At 37.6% G+C, this 13,324-nt stretch overlaps 1 pseudogene; it reads left to right on the forward strand.

Annotated features, from left to right (window-relative positions):
• Positions 1 to 9,203: 9,203 nt before the first annotated feature.
• Pramel7-ps2 (preferentially expressed antigen in melanoma-like 7, pseudogene 2) lies at positions 9,204 to 10,582 on the forward strand (annotated as a pseudogene).
• The last annotated feature ends 2,742 nt before the right edge of the window (positions 10,583 to 13,324 follow it).

Consider the following 13,324-nt stretch of genomic DNA (forward strand, 5'->3'; position numbering starts at 1 on the left):
ACTGAAAACCATCATTCCAACACATAACCTCTAGAAAGAAGAATGTATTCAAGCCAGCGTAGTAGCACACTAAATTCTTAATTCCCATTGAAATTATTAAAAAGAAAATATCTTTTACACATTTGCTTATAAAATACATTTAACATTTATTTATTAAATAATCCTTTTCTAAAGGTAGAATGAGAACAAAGTACATATGACAATGTAATAAACCAGAAATAAAAAAAATAACTTGTGATATGAGCAAATTAGGAACAACTGAATCTCATTCTTCTGCTCTTGGATAAGCGAGTCAAACTCAAAATTTAAAGAAAATAATACAAAAATGATAACTAATGTTTTTGAGAAAAGATTCATAAATCTCAATGAAAGATGAGCTGTCAGATAGCAGTAAAAGAAAGTGAGCTAAATTCAAGGGATCCCTTATAGCAGGAAAAACACCAAACCTACAATTTCTTCTTCTAAGGACAGACATTTCAAAGAAAACCAATCAAGCCTACATGATGGTTTTACTATTGTGTTCAGAGATAAGGTCCTCTTTAGACCATGTTAAGCTTCTAAGACTATGCTCTTTCTCTTAAAAATCTTTTTGCAATTTGTACATTCAAATAGGCAATGACAAAATGGAAGAGAAGGTTGTATGGCATTGACCATTCCAAAAGTCAAAAGACAGATTATTATATGGGTAAGTGATGTGCTGCTATCATAAATATCTAAAATTTCAGGAGGCAATCCTCAACATTACTGTACATGTCTCTTCTTTTGGAAACTGTGGCCTTTTACTTTCTACTCTCCAAAGCCTAAAAATTTCTCCCATACCAGATATTTTGCCTTATTCTCTAGGTTTTGTTACTAGAGAGTCATTTTGTTTTAGGAGTGAATATTTTTCTGTCAATGTACATTTTGCAAAAATGTTTGTGACTAGACAGCTAAACCCATAGGTGAAGTTTTCTGCCCATTCTACCACCTGGGCAGCAGCAGCACCCCTGCAGTCATTTGGTCCAGTCTTCCCAAGGGATCTCTGGGCTCTGCTGAACTTTATAGTGAGCAGCACTGAATGAAGCAGTAGGTACTTTTGCCCTGATAGCCTCCTCAAACATAGCTTTTATTCAGTAAGGTGCATTTTCACTTCATGTTCTCTATGGGAATAAAGATCGGTATGAGTTCCTATGAATGTCAACTAGAGCTCTTGTTACATATGCACATAAAGTGCTTGGCTAGCTTTTACTACAGAGTTATGGAATGAATTTCTTGCTATTACAAAGAGCAAGAGTGTTTCTATAGCACAGAAAATATTGTGTCACTTAGGTGGCAAAGGGTATAGGACATGTCTGGGGGATGCTAATAATTAATCACACTAAAAGACACAGCTTCCTGAAAGAAGCCCAGTTCTGGTTAGCAACTAAAATGGGATTAATCAAAGCAAAAAATCTTGATCCTAGGCTAAAGGAACTTGCTTTTTGAGTCCTGATGCAACTTCCTCCAGACTTAGTGTATAGAACACAAAATGCATATGTGTGATTTCTGAAAGGCTTTTGAGCAGTGTAATTAAGTTGATGTTGAGAACATCAGTTTTCCTATTTTCAGACTTCCTAAAGCCAACCTTTCCTGCTTAGCCTTCAATTTTGTTAGGCCTGGAAGGGATTGTGGACTTGTAAAACAAGAGATATCACTACAAGTCACTTGGAATCATCTCAAAGAACAACCCCTATAATTGACAAAGAACAGCTGTGCATGCTGATCTGGCATTTCTTTGCAATTTCCTGCATTTGCTGGTGCATCCAGGGTGAGTGAGACTAAACACTGCTGTTTAAAGATGCAAGAATGGAATAGAAATCTACTGAGTGCATTACATGTTCCACCTTGGCCAGTCTAATAGATATCTTTTTTCAATCAAGCATCTTAAATTATGATGTGATGAGATATGCATATGGAGACAATGAAATTCTTTGGGTGGAAAGTTAGACTATATTATATATGTCCGTTTAAAAATAAAAAGGTTGTAGCCACAAGGACCTTTACTACTGTACTATTTGTTTTTGATACAGCCTAGGGGAATGAGATGTTTTTCTTAAATGTCTACTTTGTTTAATCACTATGGTTGTGTTTCAAGTGCTGTTTTGTATTTTAGAACCAAACAGTTGTCAATAAACTTCATGAATATGGAAAAATATTGAAAATTGTCCCATAAAAATCCACTGGAAGACACTTAGAGATTATAAAAAGCAGGGTAAAAACTAAATACACAAAATGTGTGGCCTTCATTATGCAAATGACAAACTCACCTAGAGAGAAATCAAGAAAATAATGTCAGCAGATGCCTTGTGGTCCAGACTGTGCTCGGATCTGAAGGGACCCGGTCAAACAGCTCCCTGTACCCAAATCCTGTGGAGCAAGAGCTAGACCTGTAGAGGAGCAGACACACCTGGGAAGCCATAAAAGACTACTCTCTGCCCACATTTTGGACTCTAGAGGAAAACGCCTACCATCATCTGTGCCCCCTGTATACAGGGACCCAAGAAAAGTTGAAACAGGCCCTTCTGCTTGCTGCCCTCACAGAGAGCTGAAACCCAACCCTGAAGAGCGACTTCAAGTCCGAGACCAGAGGTAAGACCAAGTTTTCTGCTCCAATTGACCTGCCTGGTGGATTCAGGACACACGTTCACAGGAACAGCTGAAGACCAGTAGACAGAAAAGACTACATACCTGAAAGCAGAACACCTGGTTCCCATAACTGGCTGAAAGAAAACAGGAAAACAGGTCTACAGCACTCCTGACACGCAGGCCTACAGGTCTGTCTAGCCACTGTCAGAAATAGCAGAACAAGATAACAGCAGAGACAACCTGATGGTGAGAAGCAAGCGAAGGAACCCAAGCAACAGAAACCAAGACTACATGGTATCATGAGAGCCAAATTCTTCCACCAAAGCAAAAACTGAATATCCAAAAACACCAGAAAAGCAAGATCTAGATTTTAATTCATATATGATCATGATGATGGAGGCTTTAAAGAAAGACATAAAAAAAACTCCCTTAGGAAAAAAAAAAGAACTCCCTTAGAGAAATGCAGGAATACAAATAAAGAAGTAGGAGCCTGTAGAAAGGAATCCCAAAAAAATCCCTGAAAGAATTACAAGAAAACACAATCAAAGAGGTGAAGGAATTAAAAATGGAAATAGAAACAATAAAGAAAGCAGAAAGGGAGACAACTCTGGATATAGAAAACCAAAGGAAGAGACAAGAAACCATAGATACAAGCATCACCAACAGAATGCAAGAGATAGAAGAGAGAATCTCAGAAGCAGAAGATTCCATAGAAATCATCGACACAATGGTCAAAGATAATGGAAAATGGAAAAAGCTACTGGCCTGAAACATAGAGAAAATCCAGGACACAATGAGAAGATCAAACCTAAGGAAAATAGATATAGAAGAGAGTGAAGACTCCCAGCTCAAAAGACCAGTAAATATCTTCAACAAAATCATAGAAGAAAGCTTCCCGAAACTAAAAAAGAAAGAGATGCCCATAAACATACAAGAAGCCTACAGAACTCCAAATAGATTGGACCAGAAAAGAAATTCCTCCTGTCACATAATAGTCAAAACACCAAATGCACAAAACAAAGAAAAAATTGCTAAAAGCAGTAAGGTAAAAAAGTCAAGTAATATATAAAGCCAGACCTATCAGAATTACACCAGACTTCTCACCAGACACTATGAAAGCCAGATGGACAGATGTCATACAGGCCCTAAGAGAAGACAAATGCCAACCCAGGTTACTGTATCCAGAAAAACTCTCAATTACCATAGATGGAGAAACCAAGATATTCCATGACAAAATCAAATTTATGCAATATCGTTCTACAAATCCAGCCCTACAAGGGATAATAAATGGTAAATCCCAACACAAGGAGGAAAGCTACACCCCAGAAAAAGCAAGAAAGTAATAATTTTGCAAAAAAGAACAAAGAGAAGACAAGCACACAAACATAATCTCACATCCAAATATGAATATAACAGGAAGCAACAATCACAATTTCTTATTATCTCACAACATCAATGGACTCAATTCCCCAATAAAAAGACGCAGATTAATAAACTGGATATGCAACGATGACCCAGCATGCTACTGCCTATAGGAAACACACCTCAAAGACAAAGACAGACACTACCTCAGAGTAAAAGGCTAGAAAACAACTTTCCAAGCAAATGGTTTGAAAAAGCAAGTTGGAGTAGGCATTCTGATAGTTAATAAAATCAATTTTCAACCAAAAGTCATCAAAAAAGATAAGGAATGACACTTCATGTTCATCAAGGGAAAAATCCACCAAGATTAACTCTCAATGCAAAATATCTATGCTCCAAATGCAAGGGCACCTATGTACATAAAAGAAACCTTTCTAAAGTTCAAAGCACATATTGCACCTCATACAATAATAGTAGGAGATTTCAACACCCTACTTTCATCAATGGACAGATCATGGAAACAGAAATTAAACAGAGACATAGACAGACTAAGAGAAGTCATGAACCAAATGGACTTAACAGATATTTATAGAATATTCTATTCTAAAACCAAAGGATATACCTTCTTCTCACCACCTCATGATACTTTCTCCAAAATTGACCATATATTTGGTCATAAAACAGGCCTCAATAGATACAGAAAGATAGAAATAATCCCATGTGTCCTATCAGACCACCACTGGACTTCAACAACAATAAGAGAAGAACGCCCACATATATATGGAAATTGAGCCATGCTCTACTCAATCAAGGAAGAAATAAAGAAAGCAATTAAAATCCTTGATCAAGGAAGAAATAAAGAAAGCAATTAAAGACATCTTAGAATTTAATGAAAATGAAGGTACAAAACACCCAAATTTAAGGGACACAATGAAAGCTGTGCTAAGAGAAAAACTCTGAGGGCCTGGAGAAAGAGACAGGAGAGAGCATATGTCAGCAGCTTAACAGAACACCTAAAAGCTCTAGAACATTAAAAGTCTCCCAACCAAAAACAGCCCAGGTCCAGACGGGTTCAGTGCAGAATTCAATCAAACCTTTATAGAATACCTCATACCAATACTAACAAAAATTTCCACAAAATTGAATATATGAAGAATTACCAAATTCCTTCTATGAAGCCAAAATTACTCTTATACCTAAACTACACAAAGAGCCAACAAAAAAAGAGAACTTCAGACGAATTTCCTTTATGAATATCGACGCAAAAATACTCAATGAAATTCTTGCAAACCAAATCCAAGACCACATCAAAACAATCATCCCTCATGATAAAGTCGGCTTCATCCCAGGTGTGCAGGGATGGTTTAATATATGGAAAACCATCAACATAATCCACTATATAAACAAACTTCAACATAAAAACCACATGATCATTTCATGAGATGCTGAGAAATCATTTGACAAAATTCAACACCCCTTCATGATAAAAGTCCTGGGAAGAATAGGAATTCAAGGCCCATGCCTAAACATAGTAAACGCCATATACAGCAAACCTGTAGCTAATGTTAAACTAAATGCAGAGAAACTTGAAGCAATCCCACTAAAATCAGGGACGAGACAAGGCTGCCCACTCTCGCCCTACTCATTCAATATAGTTCTTGAATTCCTAGTCACAACAATCAGACAACAAAAGGAGATCAGGGGGATAGAGATTGGAAAAGAAGTTGTCAAAATATCACTATTTGCAGATGATATGATAGTATATTTAAGTGATCCCAAAAGTTCCACCAGAGAACTACTAAAGCTGATAAACACCTTCAGCAAAGTGGCTGGGTATAAAATTCACTCAAATAAATCAGTAGCCTTCCTTTACACAAAAGAGAAACAAACTGAGAAAGAAATTAGGGAAATAACACCCTTCATAATAGTCCCAAATAATATAAAATACCTTCGTGTGACTTTAACCAAGCAAGTGAAAGATCTGTATGATAAGAATTTCACGCCTCTGAAGAAAGAAATTGAAGATTTCAGAAGATGGAAATATCTTCCATGCTCATGGATTGACAGGATTAATAAAGTAAAAATGGCCATTTTACCAAAAGTGATCTACAGATCAATGCAATCCCCATCAAAATACAATCCAATTGTTCAAAGAGTTAGGCAGAACAATTTGCAAATTCATCTGGAATAACAAAAACCCAGGATAGCTAAAACTGTCCTCAACAATAAAAAGTCTTCTAGTGGATCACCATCCCTGAACTCAAGCAGTATTACAGAGCAATAATAGTGATTAAAAATTGTATGGTTTTGGTACAGAGACAGGCAGAAAGAGCAGTGGAAAACAATTGAAGACCCAGAAATGAACCCACCCACCTATGCTCACTTGATTTTTGACAAAGGAGCCAAAACCATCCAATGGAAAAAAGATAGCATTTTCAGCAAATGGTGTTGGTTCAACTGGAGGTCAGCATGTAGAAGAATGCAGATCAATCCATTCTTATCACCCTGTACAAGATTATGTCCAAGTGGATCAGGGACCTCCACATCAAACCAGATACACTCAAACTAGTAGAAGAAAAAGTGGGGAAGCATCTCGAACACATAGGCACTGGAGAAAATTTCCTGAGCAAAGCACTGATGGCTTGTGCTCTAAGATCAAGAATCGACAAATGGGATCTCATAAAATTCCACAGCTTCTGTAAGGCAAAGAAAGGACACCATTGTTAGGACCAAACCTCAACCAACAGATTGGAAAAAGATTTTTACCAATCCTACAACTGATTGAGGGCTTAAATCCAAAATAAACAAAGAACTCACAAAGTTAGACTGCAGGGAGATAAATAACCCTATGAAAAATGGGGTTCAGAGCTAAACAAAGAATTCACAGCTGAGGAATGCCAAATGGCTGAAAAGCACCTAAAGAAATGTTCAACATCTTTAGTCATAAGGGAAATGCAAATCAAAACAGCCCTGAGATTCCACCTCACACCAGTCAAAATGACTAAGGTCAAAAACTGTGGAAATAGCAGATACTGGCAAGGATGCGGAGAAAGAGGAACATTCCTCCATTGTTGGTGGGATTGCAGACTGGTACAACCATTCTGGAAATCAGTCTGGATGTTCCTCAGAAAATTGAACATTGCACTACCTGAGGACCCACCTATACCTCTCTTGGGCATATACCCAAAAGATTCTCCAACAAATAACAAAGACACATGCTCCACTCTGTTCATTGCAGCCTTATTTATAATAGCCAGAAGCTGAAAAGAACCCATATGCTGTTCAACAGAGGAGTGGATACAGAAAATGTGGTACATCTACACAGTGGAGTACTACTCAGCTATCAAAAACAATGACTTCATGAAATTCATAGGCAAATGGATAAACTGGAAAATATCATCCTGAGTGACCTAACCCAGTCACCAAAAAAACAGACTTGTTATGCACTCATTGTGAAGTGGATATTAACCCAAATGCTCAAATTACCCCAGATCCACAGAACACATGAAACTCAAGAAGTATGAACAAAACGCAAATGCTTTATTCCTTCTTTAAAAGGGTAACAAGAATACCCTTGAGAGAGAATAGGGAGGCAAAGTTTAGAACAGAGGCAGAAGGAACACCTATTCAGAGCCTGCCCCTCATGTGGCCCATACATATAGAGCCACCAAACTAGATAAGATGGATGAAGCAAAGGAGTGCAGACTGACAGGAACCGGGTGTAGATCTCTCCTGGGAGACACAGCCAGAATACAGCAAATACATAGGCAAATGCCAGCAGCAAACCATGGAACTGAGAACGGGACCCCGTTGAAGTAATAAGAGAAAGGACTGAAAAAGCTTGAAGGGGCTCAACACCCCATATGAACAACAATGCCAACCAACCAGAGCTTCCAGGGACTAAGCCACTACCCAAAGACTATACATGGACTGACCCTGGGCTCCAACTGCATAGGTAGCAATGAATAGCCTATTAAGGGCACCAGTGGAAGGGGAAGTCCTTGGTCCTGCCAAGACTGAACCCCCAGTGAATGGGGGAGAGTGGTAATGGGGGGAGGATGTGGGGGGGGGGAAGACCCATATAGAAGGGGAGGAGGAGAGGTTAGGGGGATGTTGGCCTTGAAACCAAGAAAGGTAATAACAATTGAAATGTAAATAAGAATTACTAAAGTTAATAAAGATGGAGAAAAAAATCAATAAAAAAGACTGAAGCATCCTCAAAAAAAAAAAAAAAGAAAGAAAGAGAAGGAAAAAAAATAATGTCATTTACATTAGTCTCAAAAATAAATACATTTTAATAAATCTAACCAAGGAAGCAAAAACTTGTACAATGAAAACTTTTAAGGAACAAAAGAGAGGGGGGAGAGAGAGAGAGAGAAAGAGAGAGAGAGAGAGAGAGAGAGAGAGAGAGAGAGAGAGAGAGAGAGAAATTGAAGAAGACACAAGAAGATGGAAAGATTTCTATGCTACTAGATTGGTAGAATTAATATAAGAAAATGCTTGTCTTATCTAAAGCAATTTACAGATTCAACAAAATCACCATTAAATCTTCAATGAAGTAATTCAATGAAATTGAAAAAATTCATAAAGTTACTCTAGAAATTCAAAACATTTAGGAAAATCAAATCAATAATAAGGTTTGATGGAAGAACCATCAGCCTAGATTTCAAGCAAAGCTACAAACATATAATAACAAAAGTAGTAAGGAATTTACATAATAACAGATACACTCATTGGTATACTATAACTGTGGGCCCATATGTAAGCCCATATTTCTGTAACCCCCTGATTTATACACAGAAGCCAAAATTAAAAATTAAAGAAAAGAGAGCATATTCAACAAATGATGCTGGTCAAACAGGATAAGCTATGTGTGGAAGAATGACACTAAATATTTACCTCTCACCCTACATATAAAAGTCCATAAGGATCTCAATATAACACCCAATACTGACTAATGACTCCAAAAGTACAAGGATTAAGACCAGAAATTAATAAATGGAACCTCAGGAAGTCAAAAAACGTCCTTATAGTAAAAATGACATTGAGTGAAGAGGCAAATGGTAAAAATCATTACCAACTACATATCTCATAGAGGGTTAGTACCTAGAGTATAAATGGAACTAAACAAAGAATAAACAAAAACCAAAGCATCAAGAAAACAGCCTAAGAGAAGACACTCAGATCTCTGGAGTCTATTACCTGTGTCCTAATTAGGATCATTAGTATTCATTAGAATGGTTTTTAATGCCCCATCCATACTCCTGAAGCTGTCTTCACAAAGCCTGGTGAGGAAGGAGGTAGTGATCATCTCTGTTTGGAGTACCTAGAAGGAAGTTCTTCCCACCTCTGTTCAAGAAAGCTGACACTTAAAGAAAAGCAAAGATGATTAAGGTACTGGTGGAATACTGGACCTACTCTTGCCTTCATCTTGGGTTGCTGATTAATAACCCCAACTTGGAGACCTTTCAGGCTACACTGCATGGAGTAGACACATAACTGAAACAGAAGTATCACTCCATTATGTGGTTGACCTGAAGAATAGACACTGTGCCTCCTCAGATATGCAAGATGGAGAAGAGGTTAGAGACCCTTAATAGAAACTATGCTTGTGGATCAAGTCATGGATGGCCACTCAAGATACACAAGGAAGAGTGTTCAGTGACTTGTCCTTCATATCTTCTCTGCATGAAGATAAACACTAAACAGTTGTTGCAGTGGACAGAGGAGAAAAAGGATTTCTTACATCTATACTCTGAGAAGTTAGAGATGGGAGCAATAGAAGTATCCAAGGTCAGAAATACGTTAAAATTTTTACAGTCACAATTCATCAGGAATGCAAACTGAATACAGAGAATCTGTACAAACTGGCAAAATTTGTAGCTTGTATTATCAAGATGAGAAATCTTCAGAAACTCTACTACACATCTTTGGAATAAGTACTTAACACACCCAAGAAAGAGGGGAACATCACCAAGATCATTTCTCTGTTGTCTAAACTCAGCTGTCTCCAGCATCTCACTATTGATGATGTATATTTTTTTCACAGACCACATGAAAGAGTTGTTCAGGTGTCTGGCAGTCCCAATGGTGTTCCTTAAGATCACTCTGTGCCAGTTCTCTTCAGTCAGACTTGGAGTCATTTGCCCAGCATTGGAACTACAGTCAACTTAAACACCTGTGTTTGAAAGGTTCCACTTTAACTTACTTGAATGTCATGCCTTTAAAAGTTTTCTTAGAGAGTGCTGCAGACACACTGAAGATTCTGGAATTATAAGACTCTAAGATGAATGACTTTTACCTCAGTATCCTTCTGCCTGCCCCAACAAAATACCCCCAGCTCATTAGCATCAATTTGTGTGACAATTACATCTCAATGGATGTCTTGAAGAACTTTCTGCACCACACTACCAACCTGAGCCAGGTGATCATAAAAATGTACCCTGGTTCAGTAGATGTCTATTTTGTGTTGGGTTATGTCAAAGTAGAGAGTTTTTTTCAACTTTGTGATGAGTTCATGGACGAACTCATGACTGTAAGACATCCCAAGTCAATCTGCTTTGGTTCCTATTCCTATTATGACTGTGATACACATTATATCTATGAAAAGAAGTAAGTCAGACTTTGTGAGTGCCAGGAATAACATAATGAGTATTCCTTCTGGGTACTAAGAAATTAATTCCTAGTGTTTCATTTCTCATTTAGAGAACCCCAAACACATGGCTTTGGACATTTCTCAATGTGATGCAAACAAAAAGGTCCAAACTCCTGCCAGGAATGACTCTTCGCTGGCTTTATCCTATCTATGAAATTATGGTCAGATCCTGAAAACCTCATATTCTCTCTGCTTCTCAGTCATTAAATTTGTCCTCAAGATTGTAGTCAGGACATTTCTTTGCTTGTACACAGTAATGGAGGGATACTCTGTTGTCTAACCTCTTGTTTCATACAACCTCTCAATGCACAATTAAGCTATTCTGACATCCCCACATCTGCAGCTGCCCAGTGGGTCATGTGTAAAGTCAACAAGGTAGTAATGTTTGCAAAGCCAAATCATGAGAAAGGAAGTTTGGTGAATAGGCAGCAGATTGCAATCCAGGGTAGTCAGGCTAGTAAGAGTTGCCCAGGCATCAAAGATAGCTGACACAGAAGAAAATAATGAAGAACAAAGGAATGGGGTCTCAACAACCCTTTTTAATCCTTTATCTTTCTAATGGTGCATTGTAGCCTAGACTGGCCTTGAATGACTCATCCTCCTTGCCCCACTTAGAGATTAATGAGGATGCTGACAGATAACCTCCAAGGCCAGCTTGTAGACCACCTGACAGTAAGACTCTGGTTTTCAGGGCTTCCAACTTCTGATCAGCCTCCTGAACATTAAGGACTCCAGTAGTCCCTGTCCTCTCTAAAAGAATTTCCAGTCCCTAGGAACTGCATAATACATGGGCCTAAGTCTATTTATTATGTTCCCTTATGTCTATACAATCAGATATCAATAAAGAATGTGCCAAATCAAAATAAGAAAGAAAGAAAACAACTCAATCAAGAAACAGGATATAGATGTGAACAGATCTAATCTTCAGAAAAAGTCATATTAAAAAAAAATAGTTTCGAAGTCTCTCTCTACTCCTACCCCTTCCCCCCTGTGTGTGTGCATGTGTGTGTATGTGTGTGTGTGTGTGTATCTGTGTGTATGTGTGTTTGTTTGTGTGTGTGAGTGTGTGTGTGTGTGTGTGTGTGTGTGTGTGTGTGTGTTAAAAATACAGACACATTGTAATTGGGCAACAATGACCGTACAAGACACCAAAGACTAATAAATAAAATGCCCAGTGTTAAGTGTTGAGAATGGACTAACTCTTTTGGAGTTTTGGAGTCATAGGCATAGATCCCCAAACATTATACACTAAATTCAATGCTATTGGTTATCTTTCATAATTTGAGAGAGAAATTCTATTACTGGGGATAACACATACTTTAGTAATAGAACATACTGAAATCAAGCTGGCAGTTCTTGAAATATTCATCCCTACTGTTTCACTTTCATAGTGCTGTAATGTGCCATCCATGCTACTGGTTGAGAAGAATAATCACAATATGACAAAACTGTGAAACCTGCCAGCTACAATAATAACTGACCTGGAACAATATGCCCACTAGCACATAGTGTCATGAAAATCATCAGTCAGTTTCTGATTAGATTTAAGTTGTATAACACTACTTGAAGCACATTACTGGCCAAGAACCTGTGACTAGATATATTATAGAGAAGAATCTACTCCTATTATTCTGATAAGTTCACATAGTATTAAATTAATACCTAATGATTTATTCCTTATACCTATACTTGAATGTATCTCTCAATTCTGACCAGAGAAGTATCTACTTGTTTTAGATAGTGAGTAACACAGAGACCTACATTTGGCTAAGGTGCAGAGAGTAAGACACTCCAGAATGCTCAGCCCTAAAGGGGCTAGCTGTTTCTAGCCCTATTTGTCAAGTCTCACAGATCAATATGAAAAGGAATAAAAGGATGTAGAAACCAGAAGCAGGAACTAACTACAAGGAAACTGTGTCTTTTGTCCAAACACAGCCGAAAGAAAGATGCATGGTAAAAAATACCTTGGGGAACTGTAAGAGAGGCTCCAGGAAAAAGAGCCCCAGAACCTTTTATCTCAAGTACATTTTGCTTCCTGGATTATTATTAGGTATGTTTTGTGCTTCTTATGTTTAACATAACATTCAATTTATAAAACATGTTTATTCTTATTAACTTCAGATCATATCTATAGAGTCCCATCTGGTGAAAGGATTTGCTGAGTACTATCTTTAGTATGCCTTGAATCTGGATATGATTTTCTGTCTTGCTTTCATCCTTTTCCAGATATATAATATGTGACAGGCAGTTGTGATTAAATTGGTCTGTTCTAAGCAGTTCTGGGAAAGAACTGCTCTGTTAATTTTAGTATGTGGTTACTAGTGTTTATTTACATGCTTTTCTGATCATCTTGTTCTGACTTCAAACAATCTTCCTGGATTATTGCTGTCTTTGTTTACATTCATGTATAAAAGAACAGTAAAACTGAAGCAAGATTCTCTGTAACATTAGACATTTCAGGTGGTCAGATTTCTAGTCTTACAGACAGTTCTGCATAGCTCTGCAAAAGTCAATGCTTCTGAATACAGCAGAGCAAATACACAATTATGAAGTCACAATGGTTATAATGGCATGCACAAGAGTTATATGAGCTCAAGCCAGACCAGACAGCACGATAGATATAGAAGAATTAGATATAAAAATTCCATCCAAAGTTCAGGACAATCTGCAACTGATAGATTCCGAGAGATGGCAAATCAGTAT

The sequence above is a fragment of the Rattus norvegicus genome, chromosome 5, assembly GCF_036323735.1.
Source record: "Rattus norvegicus strain BN/NHsdMcwi chromosome 5, GRCr8, whole genome shotgun sequence".
NCBI classification, from domain to species: domain Eukaryota; kingdom Metazoa; phylum Chordata; class Mammalia; order Rodentia; family Muridae; genus Rattus; species Rattus norvegicus.